This window comes from Anopheles arabiensis, chromosome 3 (genome assembly GCF_016920715.1).
Source record: "Anopheles arabiensis isolate DONGOLA chromosome 3, AaraD3, whole genome shotgun sequence".
Taxonomy (NCBI): Eukaryota; Metazoa; Arthropoda; class Insecta; order Diptera; family Culicidae; genus Anopheles; species Anopheles arabiensis.
Window position 1 is genome coordinate 69,686,844 of NC_053518.1, and position 16,265 is coordinate 69,703,108.

Sequence of the window (16,265 nt, forward strand, 5' to 3'; positions counted from 1 at the left end):
AGCAAGTTTGGGCCTCAAAGTCTGTTCTCCAGAATCATTGGGTAGACTTCACGAAGATATACGATCAAGGTCTTTGACGATTAAAGTCGTTCAGGTCGATGTACGTTAGATGGTGTTAAAGTATTCGCCTCAAAAGCTATATTTAACGATCTTCAGGCGTCTGGCATAACCGGTCAGTGCTTTTAAAACAATAGGTCTCTCCAGAATATCAAACTTCAAAGCCAGCAGAGTGCCAATTTCTGGAATCCAACACATATATACATCAAGTTTATTTTAATTGAATTACTCTCAACCTTTCAAGACAGCAAAAATGGGACGAATGACAAATGCTAATAATCAACGGGCAAAATATATCACCGCACAACAGCTTTCCTTCCCGGCTGACCCATTAATTATCTCGCTCGCAAAAGGCCCCTACCCAAACCATTAATCATATTGATTTCTCGCTAATAGCCGCAACGGGGCTTTTTTTTATTTTGCGCGCAACGTCCGCACTGCGTCAGCAAGAGCACCCAGGACATTGATATTTAATTTGCAACCCGCGACAGCGAACACATCAATATTATTACCGCAGCAAAATCAATCTTCCACCGCGCGGGCTCCACACATAATTTGGTGGCTGATTGAATAACGGTGGAAGAGTGTATGGAACTTTTTTCAAAATGAAGAAACAAGTCAGGCTAAAGTTCTGGAAAGATTCGTTTCGGTATTCGGCCAGTGGAGATAGTAACCGAGCATTATTTATCATTAAAATTATCACCCAAAATGACGCTCACGGCCGCGTGATGGACGGATGCATCCATCCCATGACCACGGGATGGACTGATAATCATAATTTTTGTCCCAATTTTTAAGAAACGTTTGCTGGTTTGATGCCGCTTTTTTATTCGTTGGTTGGGATGTTATGATCGTCTTCTTTAACTCATCACTGCTCGTTGCCCTGGGTTTTTGGAATTATTAATTTTAAGCTTACCGCGTGTCCGTCCTCTTGCTCCACGGATGCTCATGATAGTCAACCTCTTGTCCCCCATGCACACCCATCCGCCCAGGCACGAGAAGGTGATGCTTATTATTATTATTTTGATCGTTTCTCGTATATTTTATGTTTCTACCCACACCTCGGGGCAGCGTGCTGGAATCCGGATCGTCGTCTCCTGGCCGTCGCCGCTTACATCTCTCTTTTCTGACCTCATCGAGTCAGCGAGCTCGCCACACAAAACCCCACAACCAAACCACGGTGCGCCGTTCGTTTCAGGTGCGCCCGCTGGCCACACTTTGTTTCGTGTTTTATTATCCTTTCTGGGTCTTCCCGTCGCTTCCTTCCTCTTCAGCTTCGGTCAAAACCGTTCCGGGATGCTCTGATTTCGAACTGTGACGGTGTGTCTCTGTCCCGTGGTCCAGCTGAAACGAGTAAGAGAAAGACGAGGCGAGAGTGGTCGCAAAGCCACTTTGTTTTGGGTATCGCATTCCCATTATCTACACCTTTTTTTTTTTTGTTGCTTCCAAGCTGTGTGTCCTGCTGCTCGAGCTGATGGTTCATGTCGGTTCCCTCTCCACTTCGCCACTGCTCATCCAGCACGCTGTCAGGGTTTATTTTTATTTCAATTCATTCAAAAGTTGAAAAATTTACTGTATTGTTATGTTCGGCCAGAACGGGTTTTCCGACACCTTTTGTTCTGTGTGGGTTTGGCGGACGGATTAAGGTGAGAAAAAGGTGAGAGACACGAGAGACCAGGAGCGTCCCGGAATGCCGGGCGGTGTGTTCCGTGGCGCGATCGCGCGAGCTGGGTGACACGGCAACGTGACAGTAGTCGAATACAGTGCTGTGCGTGAAGGTGGGATCATGTTAGAGTGTACGTTTGTTTGGCAATATCTTGTTTTGTATGTGTCCCTACATCCAGTACCTAACTGAAGATGCCTGAACTCGAGAAAAGTGCTTCAAAATCTTCCCATCGATATGTTTTGTCCCACACTGTACTGGTTGCCGCCTTAAGCTCCACGACCATCAGAACAACCAAGAGCACAAAATGCAGAAGAAAACACACACATACAATTCTTGGGTCGCCTCAACTTTAGCTTCCATCCCCCTCGAGGTGTTTGAAATTAGAATTGTAAAAGAACACATTAAAACATCGAACCCACCAGATCGGTTCTTCGTTCTTCCCGGAGGCAGCAGAATGGGTGTTCGTCGTGAGCATTGTGTGGAAAGAGCTTTACTCCCCGTTCAGAGAAAGGTGTGAGAAAGGAAGAGTGGCCTTAAGACGAAGCTGACGTAAAGGCATACCATAAAGACGACGTTCGCTCCTTGGTGGAGCCTGTAGCAAATAATAAAAGCAAACCGGCTCGCCCAGAGAGGTGAGACAGGAACGATATTGATAATGGTTGGCCTAACACCAACACACGACCACCGCTAAAGTCCACCACCAATGCACACACACACACACGCCCACAAAGACACGTTTAATCTTGGCATCGCTTGTCACGGTGTCGAACCCGGACACCGCAAAACATAATTGATGATGCTCGGTGGTACGCGCTCGGTGTGTGTGCCAGCTGGATCCAGCGTTGCCGTGGCGCTGGAGGAATGTTGTCCTACATCTATTCCCGGGCGCGAGGGAGTGGTATCGCTTTATGATTGCTACTCGTTCCCCCCTCGCTCACGGGTCGTCTTGGCGAGGTTCCAAAACACCGTGCCGGCGCGTGATTAGAATGGTCAAAAGTGCGCGCGCGGCCGGGTTCGATTGTTTGGCGCGCGTTTTTTGTGCGCGGGGGGGGAACTCGTTTCATCGACCCCGGGATCCCGATTCGTATCGCGAATTAAAGCGAAACCCGGGCTCGAATCCGGCCCACGACGAACGACGTTCGCTGCTGTTGTGGCTTATAATTTTGGTTTTTATCTTCACCCGCTTTTCCTTGCCCGCGTACGATTCGGTCCCGTTCTTTGCACTTTCGCAAATCGCAAACGCAAACACGCTCCTCTCCTTGCCCTTGGTGACGAGCGAAGCTGATTCTTACTCGCAATTACTCGGAGCAAAGAAAAACGAACGGACGAACGGCACAAATACACAAATAATGCAGGCCTATCCATCAGACGGAGACGAAATTCGTCGATCATAAATGGACAGTGATTTATTTTCGATGATGATTATGAAAATGATCCCCGTTGATCGTTGACCGATCCTCCGAGCCGTGCACGATCGTTCGTGCGGAGAGGGGAAAGAGACGCAGGGGGCACGTGAAGGGTGTAACAATGGGGCTGAAGCGGCGGTGGAGGAGATTTACTACGATCGACGATTCGTCGCTGATGAGAGCTTGTTGGTGGCAAGGAGGAGAATAAAAAAAATCGGTCCAGCATAAGGGTACAGTGCAGTGCAAAATTCGGCAACACTCAATGTTTTATTCACTACGAATAAAACAACCTATATAGTTTTACGAAAATGCAATTGTTTACAATAAGTCTCACGAAGTTGAAAAGTCTTTTTAAGCGTTTTTTAATGCTAAATGTCATTTGGCTTAAAAAGTTTCAATTATTAAATGAATGAACATCTTAAACTACTGCAATTGAATGTTTCATGTATAAGCTCTTTAACAGTGAAATTCAGACTAACTCCCTTCTTCTTCTTTCGTTCAATAACACCGTTTTCGGGCCCAAGTACACAATATTAAAATGCTTTTGAACATAGTTCATCTGTAAGTATACATTTGACAGCCAACTGAAATACTGACGCCTCTCTGAACTTTGTTCAATCGTAACTAAACAATTGAAATCCCGAAGTTGATCTGTTTGCTTCATGCAGTGCAGTTTTTTGATTATGTAAAACATAAATTAAATGCAACAAAATGACCTCCAAGAATTGAACCCGGGCAATATAGACGTACGTTAATATTGGAGAAAGCATATGGTTAGTAACGATTGAACAATGTTCAAATAGGCAGTATTTCAGTCGAAGATCGGGTGTCTACATGGATAGGAAGCTGCAGCCAGGGACCGAGCATTCGGGAGAATAATTGTTGACCGTGCCATTTTACAACGACGTGCTTCAACGTGAGCAGACCAATAAGAGATGTCAGTTGGACGTAAAATGTTTACTTGCAGTTGAACAATTTTCAAAAAAGCCCTAACTTTGTTGACTTGAGCTCTAAAACGGTGTAATATTAGCTTCTTTACAGTTCAACTTTAGTGAACTTGAATCGAATTAAAATCCAAGCGCTTGATATAGGACCTTAGAACCTGTCTTAGGCTTCTTAAGAACCTTACAGACTACATTTAAATGAATTATCAAAATAATCACACTTACAACAGCCCACCTTTTACTAACGAGTGCACAAAATTCGTCCCGCACTGTGGGTGGATGGTGGAAGGTGAAGATAATTGTCCCTCGCAATGCGTCCGATCGCGGAGCCGTGTTTTGTCTGTGTTGTGCGGGATTCCCAACGGGTGGGAATCGAAAGGAGTACGTACGTACCCTCCAAATTCGACAGCTCTTCTTGGACCAGTGGGTGTGGTGGGCTGGGTGTAGCGGTGAAATAAATTCAAATTTACAATGAGTTTCATCTTTTGAATAGAACATACATTTTACTGTATCTTTGCTGGGCTGGGTCCGCTTTTTTCGCTCTCTCTCTGTCTCTCTCTCTATCCAATCTCTATCTATCTTCTTCTTCTCTTCTGCGGTGCTCCAGCGGTTTTTGTGGTCGATTTGGATTCGGTTGGTTCGTTCCGGAATTCATCATCGATTTGTTTTCGTTTTTCCTCACCCCAAACCGCGTACCCTCAGGGCACCGACCGGCCGGACAAGGGCACCCATAAAACTATGTGCAACACACGGGGGTGTTATTGAACCGAGTTGCCAAGGTTTTTTTTCTGGGAGAGGTTTCAACTCGTCGTAGCCCGGCCGAGAGCGTCGGTATTTTTATTATTTACGAAGCAAAACCAAACCCTCCTGCTCCTACCGTCCCGAGGGAGAGGACACCGAACGGGAAAGAGGTCATCTGGTGTGCTTTTTCGTCCTCCCCACTTCATCGCCAAGCAAGCGGAGCGGTCATCATGATGCATTATGCAACGACGCATCGCGCGTAATGACATTTCTGACGGGCTCCGGTGCGCGGAATTGGACAAACGACGGGTTCTATTCATGTGTCACGTTGATTTGTGTGAACACAGGGCACAGAAGGAGAATCTCTCGTCGGCTGGTTGGCCATTTATTTTGTGCTTTTTTCTCTGTTCCGTTTGCTACTGGCCTTCGTTGGTACCGTATATTTTTTTAGTAGGACGCAATTATGCATGGTGATCACGAAACGAACCCACAATCAGTGGCCATACGAATGTAGTGGCATTGGGAATTTTCGACGCATCATCAGGTGACACTTATGATGCGAACGTTTGTCATATCTGGGAAGCTTTCGAGTGGAGGACGGTGTTCTGAGCGATGGAGTGGAATTTTAATTGAAACCGTTGTGAGGGCAATCTAGCTTCAAGGGTGCAATAAAACTGGGAGTGATATTAAGACATTTACCAGCTTGCAATTTGCAATAAAAGCCCATGCCCGATGGGCCTTTCTCGGTTGATTTATCTGAATCTGCGATTGCACTGTCGCAGGCAATAAACACTTACAACCAAACACCCTTTTGGGCGTTAATTAACCGATTCGTTCAACATCTCAATTTGTGAGATGATACCGTACCAGACAAAGCGCACGCGCACCTTTTCCAGCATCAGCATCGCGTCCTGATTGTGCAGTGAATTAATGAGTGGCTCCCCCTCCGCTTCGAAACAAGGGGGAGTCTGTTTTAATTACTCGATGACTTCGATGCTCGCGCCAGCGACAAACCTTGATCGCTGGCTGCTTGACGTTTGGTGCTAATTAAATTAAGAAGCGTTCATACCACACACTCTCCACACCCCAGTGATGACAGTTGACACCAGAAGGCTACCGTGTTAATGCTCTGCTACTCCTCCTTCTTCTGCCGTGCAACGCACCGTGGAAGGACGGGAAGGTTATCTCGTTTAGCCCTTTTGTTGTGCTGTGTACTCCATGTGGCCCAGGATCTTCTTTGCCGCAACCGCAAGACGTGTCTATAGATGTACGATCGCGAACAGAGTAGTTGGGGCCCTTATGGGCTGCGTTCTCCAACGATGACCCCAAAAACGGTCACTTTGAAGATACGCATCTTTCCGCCCGGTGCGACTGGAAACGGCTCTGGATACTCTGGACGTCCCCGAAGGATCGTTTGTACCTTCTGCCGTCCCGACGTGAAAGACGTGTGATATTTCTTCCCATCCCATTCATGGCACGTTCGTACCGGCAGCAAAAACACAACCACACACGGCCCAACGATCATGGAAGAAGGCGGTCACCGCGATCCTTCCTTCGGCGCAAGTGCGGATAGTTTGTGGGCCTTTTTTGCCTTCGTTGTTGCTGTGTTTACTTTACTTTCGATTCATCCCTTAACCGACACCAATGTCCCAGCGTCGTTTCCGCGCGCGCGCGCCTGTGTGATGACTCCGTGCGCTGATCGTCGCGATAAGCCACAGAAAAACCATTCAGCGAAGGGCTGAAGGGGATGGCAAAGGCGGACAGGGAGGACAACCATTTTGTGGCCATTGTTGGAAATGGTAGTTTATTATTATTATTATTATTTTCGATCTCCGCTTGCTCTCCGTTGACCGCACCGGAAAGCAAAGGGGGGAAGTCGATGGGACGTTTCTGCAACGATATGCCCGTACGGTTTGACTTCCTTAGAAGAAGGGATAGGCGGTAACAACAACAGCCACACAAAAAAACTACGCCAGCCGGAGAGCGTCAAAACGGGCAGCAGATGAGGCGCGTAAGGCGATCACGTTTGGCTGCGGATCGTTTGCTGGCTCGAGGACGAGACAAAACACGAGCCGCCATACGGATACGGGCAAGTCGCCGACACATCCCAGATCCCGGGAAAGGTGCAAAAGAAGCTTAGTGACCGGGGAGAGTAAGCATGGGAAGTGTGAATCCCTTGTGTGGTTGTGTTTGGGGCACGGGTGGAACATGTGGCGATGTAACTTTGTGTTTGGTTGCAATATGTTTGAACTTTGGAAAGATATCTGCTATCAAAGTGTGTTACGAATATGTGTTCATGATACGATTATGTACATTAATCATACCAAATGGGTCCTTAATGTTGTATTTGATATTGTTAAAATGATTCTGATAAATCTTATGTGATTTTCCATTGAAAAACCATATTTCTTAAAGACAACTTGCAAGACATAATGCAATCAAGGGTGAAATACATGTTTTATTTTAGCTGCCAAACTGTCAACTATCAAACAACGATCTAAGAATCTAAGATATTTTTCTTCTACTTGTTGAAATCATGTTGGAATTCTGTTTTTGGGAAGTCACGTGCCAACATTCGTCTCAACAGATAAGATCTCGTCATTATGAAAAGATTTCAATATTGTTTAGTTTTGAACCCACGACCTTTCATACAGTAGTCCTAATACCAAGGTACGACACCATGGCATGAACTCAGAGACTGAGAGTTATAAAACATCTTCAAACATAACCTATTTTTCTAATATCGTTATCATTTACTTGTAAGTGCTATTAGATTAACATGATGTCTTCAAATTATCTGTGTTGGCAATAAGTTCTGAATTGATGATAATAAGTTCAGTGTTCACAGTTCTTTTTAAGACTTAATACCTCTTATAGGCAAATGCGATTTCTTACCTTGGGCATCACAGTTCCCTCCCAGCTTTTTCTAATGCAAAATGAAGTAGAAAACGAACTGACAAAAAAGGGAAGATTCTTTCCTCCTTAACGGCTATCCAATTTGTGTGTACGGATTTTTTTTTTCTTTCCATCCTGCTGGTAGCAGGATTCGGGTGGATAAAAATGAAAATAATAAGAAAAAACATACACACACAAAGCTTGCCGAAAAAGCGAATCGTGCGCCAACGGTTTCGCAGTAAACGGCCTCCCGGCCTCCATACAAATTCCATCCCGGTTTTCCGTTTCTGCCCCAGAACAACCACACACCCCCAGAGTTTGATTCCGCAGCACAAAGGACGGAACGCAACCGTGCGCTCTTTGCCCTTTTTTCTTGCACCAACCTCTATACACCGAAGGGAACGGGAGGGCATTCAGGGATTAAAACCTTAACCGTAAGAAAGTCCGCATGCCGCGAAGGATCTGGATATCAAAGCATAATAATGATGACCAGTGGAAGTGGACCGATGTGTCGAGGGTAAAAACCGCGGTGGAGGTGAACGGCAGGATTATGGGTTTTACGAAGAAGTCATCGTCATTCTATTGTTGTTAGTTGCCGGTTGGGCCTGTGCCTTGTGGTGCGCAAGGATACGTACGGTGGACCAACACGTTGGATACGACAAAACGGGCTGGAACTGGACGCAATGCAATGCAAAACCTTCCGCAAGGGAAGAACGTCCGGGGTGCGGATTTAATTATAATCGAAGCAGAAAAAGGTTTCAAACTTACATTCTTTTCTATATCATTAAATCAATTTGAAGGCAATTTTGGGAGCCAACCGGATCAGCTAATGCCTTGGCTTTCGTACGTGCGGCAGAGGGAGGGAATGGGTTGGGTCGAAGCAAGTTCCTTTGTGTCCCTTTTCTTGTGGTGGGGGAATGGGAAACAGAAATCCGTTGGAGCGTTGTTGCATTTTGGAGACGGGCGACGGGTTTTGCACCAGTTTTTATACACTTGCTCAACAAACTGCCCGAATCGGTTCATGATTGGACTCGCCCTTGGAACGCTTGTAGCAAGAAGGGTTACGCTGTTCGTGTGTGTGTGTATTTGTTCGATTAGCATTCCATACTCCAAAGGATTATTGGAGCGTTTTCGAACGCAAGGATTCAAGCTGAAGGTGTGGCAAGTGGTTCGCGGCCAGCGACGAAGGGATCAAAGCGTGAACAAAGAAAATGAAAAACAGCGCAACAACGGAAGAACAACAAAACACACACACACACACATGCTGCAAACACCAAGCTATCACGATCGCCTTTAGGAAAGGGTTTCGGGCGCGCGCGCCCTCGTCGTGCCAGCAAAGCAGGGCCAGTGAAAAGTGAAGATAATCGCAGGTGTAATTACACTTCGCCGTCCCATGCCCCGTCCCGCAAAGGCTCTCACGATCATTTGATTGCTCGCGGAAGATTTGATTTTTGGGGCTCCACCACCACCAGCATGGGGTGAGTTGGTTCTCTTGGGCCGGTTTTCATTTACGTTTCACTCGCACACACGCATTTAGGGCTGGCGTGTATGATAGCGTGCTGTGACTGCTGTGCTGTCGGTCCAGGAACACACCGAGCCAGACTGTTGAAAGGGTGCTAGAACGTTTTTTAATGTGATTCCAGGGGCCCACGTGTGTGCTGTTACACGATAATTGTTGAGGAAATCATAATTGTTACGGAAAGTTTTAGTGCTGGCGCTTGCGTTAACTATCACGTGGTACTGGGGTTTTGGGTGTGAGTTCTTTCCTGAAAGAGTGAAACTCGCTTGCTTGGGTCAATTATTTGTGATTTGATTTTAATTGTAGCAATGGGATTTTTTTATTTTTATTGTATAAAGGACCTATTATTTGTAAAGAGTTGTGCATCAGGGTTATACAAACATCGCTGCAATTTTGGTCGAAGTTGATTTCTGTCAGTCTTCTTTAGATTCTCATTCTTATCAACATCTTTTTTATCGTGTTTGTTGCTTGCTAACAAATTCTTAACTCCAATTATAGTTGTAAATAATATGTTCTTATTTTAGCATTTTTTGGTTGCACTTTTTTAAAGCAGAACTCAACTACTACCAGCTCTTAACGTTGAAAGTTTAAAGAACATAATTGTTAATCATCAGTTATTGAAAAAATGAATATGTAATGCTTTTGTGGAAATTTGCGTCATTTGTAGTAAAAGGTGGTAGATTGTGCAGTTTTGCGTTTAAAAAATTCAATTTGTTATACAATCCAGCAGTGAACTATCTATTACTTATGTAAAACGTTCTCATAACATGTCGCTTTATGGCGATGCTGCTCATTATCGGAACTCATTACGCGTTGAACTCACATATCATCAGCAAAGCCGTGTGTAGCAAAGCATCGTAAAAATAACCGATCAGCCATGACGATGGAAAACAAATTTGAGTTCAATCTTTCTCCCCTCGGCATAAAACGGCTCGCCACCACTACCCATCGCCATAAACATGTTGGCTTAGTGTGTACGGGGTACGGTCGAAGGAAAAGCACCACCGCCCTACAACAAACCACCTTTCGGTGCAAGGATTCTGTAACAACAAAAAAAACGCAAAAACCCCTCAAACGACCGCGGTTGATGAGCCCTTGTCACAAGCCCGAGCTTGGTGCGCGCCAGCAAAAGCCAAGAAGATTCTTTCTTCCCATTGTGAAGGTTGATTTGGCTAAACGATTCCGGCACGACCGGCCCGACCGAAACGAACGCTGTGGAACGAAAAAGGTAGCCACGGGGCTCGCCCGCTCGCAACTCACCTCGGTGTCTCTCGGTGGCAGAATGCTACGTTTTTGCATAAATCATAAAACACCATTAAAAATATAGCGCGGCATTCTTTATGATGCATTTGCTCCGGCTCCGGTTTCGCGCGAACTAAGGAGAACGAACGAGCGCGCGAAACACGGCGAGGCGAGGTTAAGCGCGTCACGTCCGTGGTGTGTTTTTTGGCTCCTTTCCTTTTCTCCCTATCCCAGGCTTGGAACTGGTCAGTTCCAAACGATCGTAAAATTAAGAGGCTCCAACGGTCGAACGCGAGAGTGCCCTCCCGTGCGCTCCAAGGCTTATTGTGATACGTTTTCGTTAGTCCGTTCTTTCCACGGGGGTTGCAGTCAAAGAGGGAGGGAGAGCAGGGGTAAGAAAACGTATCGAGACACAATCGACAGTCCCATCCAGTCCCATCTCCTTGCCCCGTACTGGAATTATTGTAATGCCTCCTTCGTTCGTCGTCTTGTTCTTTAATTCGACGAAAATCCCGCTTGCTGGTGCCGTGACCAGGATACGGCATCAATTTCAGGCCGGCGATTGGCAGGACATTGAAGCTATAAGCTGGGGAGCGGTTTTGTTTTTTTGTGTCCATCTGCCTCAGCACACACACACAAACCGACTTTTCCTTTGTTTTGAATTCGCTTTTGCGCGGGATTTCATTCGAAAAAAAAACAAGCAGTTTGTATGCCGAACAATCGAACCATCGATCTGGATTGCTGGACCTGCAATGCTGGCTATCCCTTTTTTGTGAATCCTTCGCTGTAACGTGGAAAGCGGAAGTGATGAGTGCGGCAAAAACTGCCTCACCTATAATAAGTCCACATCAAAACAAAGGGGGAGAAAAAAGAGAATCCTCACCTCCCACCTTAAGCGATCTTTCACTGGGGGAGTTGTTGGAAAAAAAGAAGTGAAAAAACGTAGAGTAAAAAAACGATAGAATAATTTATTTTAATTCGATATGCACCAAAAACATCCGCCTTCTGCGAGATTGCGCTTCCTTTCGCCGTGTGTTTTTATTATCCTTCACCGTTTTTTGCCTTTCTACACCTTGCCCTTGCCTTGTGAGTCTCCTGCAAGAAAGCATTAATCGACCGGTCGGCATTAATACCGTCTGAAGGCAAGACAGTCGTTACAATGATATCCCTTTTGGAAAGTGTGACCGTGACCGTGCCAAGGGAAGTGAGAAATCCATCCACACCCTCCAGACAGTCAAAAGTGTCGATTGCAACCGATTGCCGAGAGAGGTGAATAAGTGGAAGAACACATGAATCATGCAAAACAGATGGACATGGATGATGGGTTGAGCGTGTTTTTTTCAGCTGTTGAAGGGAGTCGATAGTAATAAAACTTATCCGCATAAACTCTGGCCAGCAACCTCGACCAGGTGCTGTCCGTAGGCATACAACACTCGAACCAAGGGAAGGATACTTTGCATAGAAGTGGTGACTCTTCTTGGGCGATGGTCAGCAACTGTTTTATGGCCGCGCTATTACAGCGTTGTCTTGCAAGCAAACACCTTTACGGCGCTGAAGGCGTGTGTATGAAGGACAGGGGAGGCTTTAAAATGAACCTTGAAAGGGGGCTCGAAGCTAAAATACAATCAATAAGGTGAAGGAGAGCTTGATTTGCATTCGCCTTTATGCAACAAGAAAATTGCATCAGTAACAAAAAATAACATCCCCAAACCTTCCAAGAAGCTCCTTCCTGTTAGCTTCCTTTCTTTTTGGCGTTTGCCTTTTGTGATCGTCTCCTTCTGATGAATGTCTTCGCTCTTCGCTTGATGAAGGCATCAATAATCCATCCTTGAAACGTTACGGAAACGTGTAAATTTGAAGTTCTCCCTGTTCACCTTCACACACACACCAAACGAATGAACGAACGAATCGCTTATCTGTTTGTCTTCTCCATCCGACCAAACTCACGTGGGGCCCGGGCCACATAAAATCCGGTCGCAACTGCTCCGACTAATGAACGATCGTTTGCATCCGTTTGCCAGGCCGTTTCTTGCCTTGTCTGGTCTGCTTTGTTTTTTCAGGTGCTCTGTGCATCCCAATTCTGGTAGCATTTTCGAGGCGGGTAGGAAATTTTGTTGCGTGTCATCATCGACACCACAATGTCTCTCTCGATGGGCAACGCATGTGCAACGCCCAGGGTAAGGGGGTATTCATCTCGGCCACAGACAAAAGTTTGGCAAACGAATGATAATGACCATCACGGGTGGTTTCTTGCTTTTCGTTTGGAGTTTGTTACTTTTTTTTGCAGTTCCCTGGAGTCTTCTGCTGGGAGAAGATGTTTTGGTGATTGCATCGACCACTTCTGTGGTGCGACATTGTTACAAAAAGTAACGCGAAACGATGAATAATGATGATGCTGGAAGAATGCGAGATGAGTGGACGTAAGAGAAGAGCGGCGAGTGATTTAAATGATGTTCGATTGGAACGGACATTATTCATATTTAGAGTGTTTTTAATGGATTTTGAAGCGGCGATTTCTTCATGGAAATAAAAGGGGAAATATTTTTTTAGCACTTTGAATGGAGTTAGCAACACAACAAAGTCAGATACAACGTTGTTCTCTCTAATTGATTTACTAGTGAACAGTTGAACAGCATTTAGCATCAATTTAAAGTCAACAATTGCCCATTCAATGTTGAACCACTTCCTTCCACAGACACACAGACCCAGCGCACAATTTTGTGAACAATGGAATGCAACAAAGTTTCACCGGCCAATGCTGCAAATAATGATCACGTTACGGTTTATGCAATCACAATCACTAACAAAACTACTCCCAACCCTTTTTATTGGGTGGACGGGAACTGCACTTTGGATTAAAGTTTGCGTGAAGCTCCTCCCAGTTCCCGAAAGAGGGGTTCTGAACTGCAATTGCAGCCAGCAAATCTGGAGCAAACTTTTGCTCTTGCTCACTCACTCTCCCGCAGTGTGGGATTCAATCGAACTGGATCTGTGCGTTTGTGTGCGTATCTTGTGCATCTTCTCTTCTCTTATCGTTCGGGCGTTGGGGACACGAAACAGGCAATGCTCTCTTTCAAATCACTGCCATCGCTTTGGAGCGCTCTTTTATTCTCTTTTCTCTGTGACATTCGCTAGAAGAGATGTAGAAAGTCCGAGTTTGAGCGACATTAAACCTTTTAAAGCTTTCCTTTTTGTTCATTATGCTTAGAAATCTCTTCCGGACATCATCCATCCATCAATGTCAATGTCCGGAAGCTAGCAAAAGGTACAATTAACGCTTAGAACTGAAATCAAAGCTTCACTTCACGTCAGGCATTAGGCTAGCCGCCCGGAAACCGCACACCACGCTTATTTCACCTGAGTCACGCTCGATCAATTGTCACGGTGGCACAGTAGGGCGAGGGTTCTCAGGTTCACTCTAATTCCACAGCTCCTACCCACAGTTCAGGTCACTTGAATGCTCCAACCGGAGTTGCACGTTGGAAACCCAAGAAGCTACAAAGCCGACACTAATTCACCATTAATTATGCTTCACGCGCTACCCGCGTAGTCCAATAGCTCACCACGGTTTGTAATGTCACAGGGCAATGGCTCTACCACCACCACTTCCACCACAAATCTGTTGAAGAAACGGCACCGCAGGGTTCTCTTGGAATTCACTTTGGCCACACTCTTCTGCTTGTGCGGGAGATGACGGGAGTGTGAGTCAAGCGCGATGCTTGATTGATGAAAGGCGGACGTTGTTGATTTGTTGTCCGCACATTCCGTAGCCTTCCATTCCCGGTGGCCGTCCGCTTCCGCGCCACGCGTTTCATTCGTCCTCCAATCTGCCCAGCTCCATACCAGTTGGTAGGCCACTTATCGGGGATGATTTTTTATGTTATGTTTCGGGGCAACTCTCGTAGACGGGACGCGCATCCGTTCGTCTGCTTTTGGAAGGTAAATTCGTCGAACAATAGCTTAATTATAGTAATTTATAATAATTTTTCCTCCTCGCATCATACCACTGCGCAGTCAAAATACACCAATGCAGAGAGAGTGAGCAAGAGAGTGCGAGAGCACACTGTGGCGTAGAATTCTACGCCTTGCGGGCATCAAACCTCATCTTCTCTTCACCACAAAACATCGGCGTAATCGGACGCGAAGCAGCGGAGATGCGCGATGGGCCGGCTCCACACCCTGCGGAGACCCGACGATGTAGCAACTCCCCCTCTCCCCTTCTCCCCTTTTGTTCCCACTTTTTGTTTGGTATGATAATAACCCCTCACGAGGAAATCAAATTCTCTTCTGTGACTTGAGGGTATTCAAAAACTGTGTTATTTTTTTGTATTCTACGTTGGATTTCATCTTGCGTTGGATTCTCTTGAACAAGCGTTGTTTGTCTGTGTTGTGCGCCGTTAGACACGCAAAACGCCGATGCGTACGACAAGCCAGCGGGCCGTGCCGCACCCCGTATGCCGCAGCCCCCCCGACCGGATGAGTCTGTGCGGGGCGGGAGGAGAGGAGCTGACCTGGGGGGGAAGTTGGGCCGGCTCTAGAGAGTGGATGGAAAGGGGCGGCAGGGGTGTGGGGATTGGATCGCGAGAAACAACGGGTGGCGCGATCTTGATGGGGAGGAGCGTGCGTGAGCAGTGAGATGAGCACGTGAGGATGTGACCGAAGAAGACCGATGAGGGAGGACTATGCCCCGCGAAGTGGGAGGCTTTGGGAGGACTAACCGAACCAGGAGACGACACGCGCCCGCGGTGTAGGAGAGGGAGAGAGAAGGATCGAACCTGGACGGCAACAACCGGGCAGGATGGTGGACGTAGGGCAAAGCGGAAGCTGAGAAGTGAGTTATCACCAACGTGATCCTGCGATAATGGTACACACGAGATCCTGAGGATCTGGACCACCAAAGCCACTGGATGCGAATGTTCCCACAGGAAATGCACGCTAGCGGAACTGCACCCCCCACTTCCGGAGTCCTTTTTGTCCGACACTCTACCCAAGTAATCTTCGTCCCTGGTCGTCCTTCAAACCCCACCACACATACACTCACACGCGCATAAAGTCCTCTGAAAGGTAGTCATCCTTCGACCAAACCATCTCTTGGGACCAATCTCCCCTCTCGATCTCCTTCTAATGCACTACCTACACGCAGATGCTCACACAAACACTCACAGTACACTCGCACACACCGTCAAGGGACACACCGCATCGTTGCACCCCGGGTCACCGCACCGTCACTACCACCACCACCACCTAACGCACCGTCCCAAGAAACCGAACACCAGCCCCCAAGCCATGGACGCTCCCCATGGTCCCACCACCACGGCGACCACCGGCAAAGGAACGCGACGGGACGGACCTCCGACCACACCGAAATGCGTACGAACGAAAGCTTTGGGCCGAATGGCGGTAACCCTAGTAAACAGCGCGACATGCTACGCTAGCGATTGCTAAGCGCGGGTACGCAAGGGAAAGCTTCCAGCTATGCACGGTGTGTACGCAAGCGAGATGAGAATGGCTTCCATGGCTTGCTGCTGTCTTGTTCGTGCACTGCTACAGTCGAGGAGGGTTGCGTAGTGCTCGCTCTCGCACCCGGAGGGTAAGGGTGAAATTGAACGCTTGTCTTCTCGTTTGCTCAACAAACACGCGCAAGCGGTGAGATAGAATAAAATTCGCGATTAATGCACCGTTTTGGGAGCTGATGGGGGAGTTCGCGACTTAGGACCCATCTTTTTCAAGGTGGGGGTTTTTATTCGAAGTATTTGTCGGTGCGTAAGAGACATTCAATTTCAAAGAAACACTCC

The 16,265-nt window shown here is 46.8% G+C and overlaps 1 long non-coding RNA gene across 1 annotated transcript; it reads right to left on the reverse strand.

The window, feature by feature from the left end:
* Positions 1 to 13,541: 13,541 nt before the first annotated feature.
* On the reverse strand, positions 13,542 to 15,833 carry LOC120903239. The gene is made up of 2 exons (XR_005739563.1): positions 14,475 to 15,833; positions 13,542 to 14,399 (listed from the first exon to the last, which is right to left on the reverse strand). It is a non-coding gene; the product is annotated as an uncharacterized LOC120903239 (long non-coding RNA).
* Between the last annotated feature and the right edge of the window lie 432 nt (positions 15,834 to 16,265).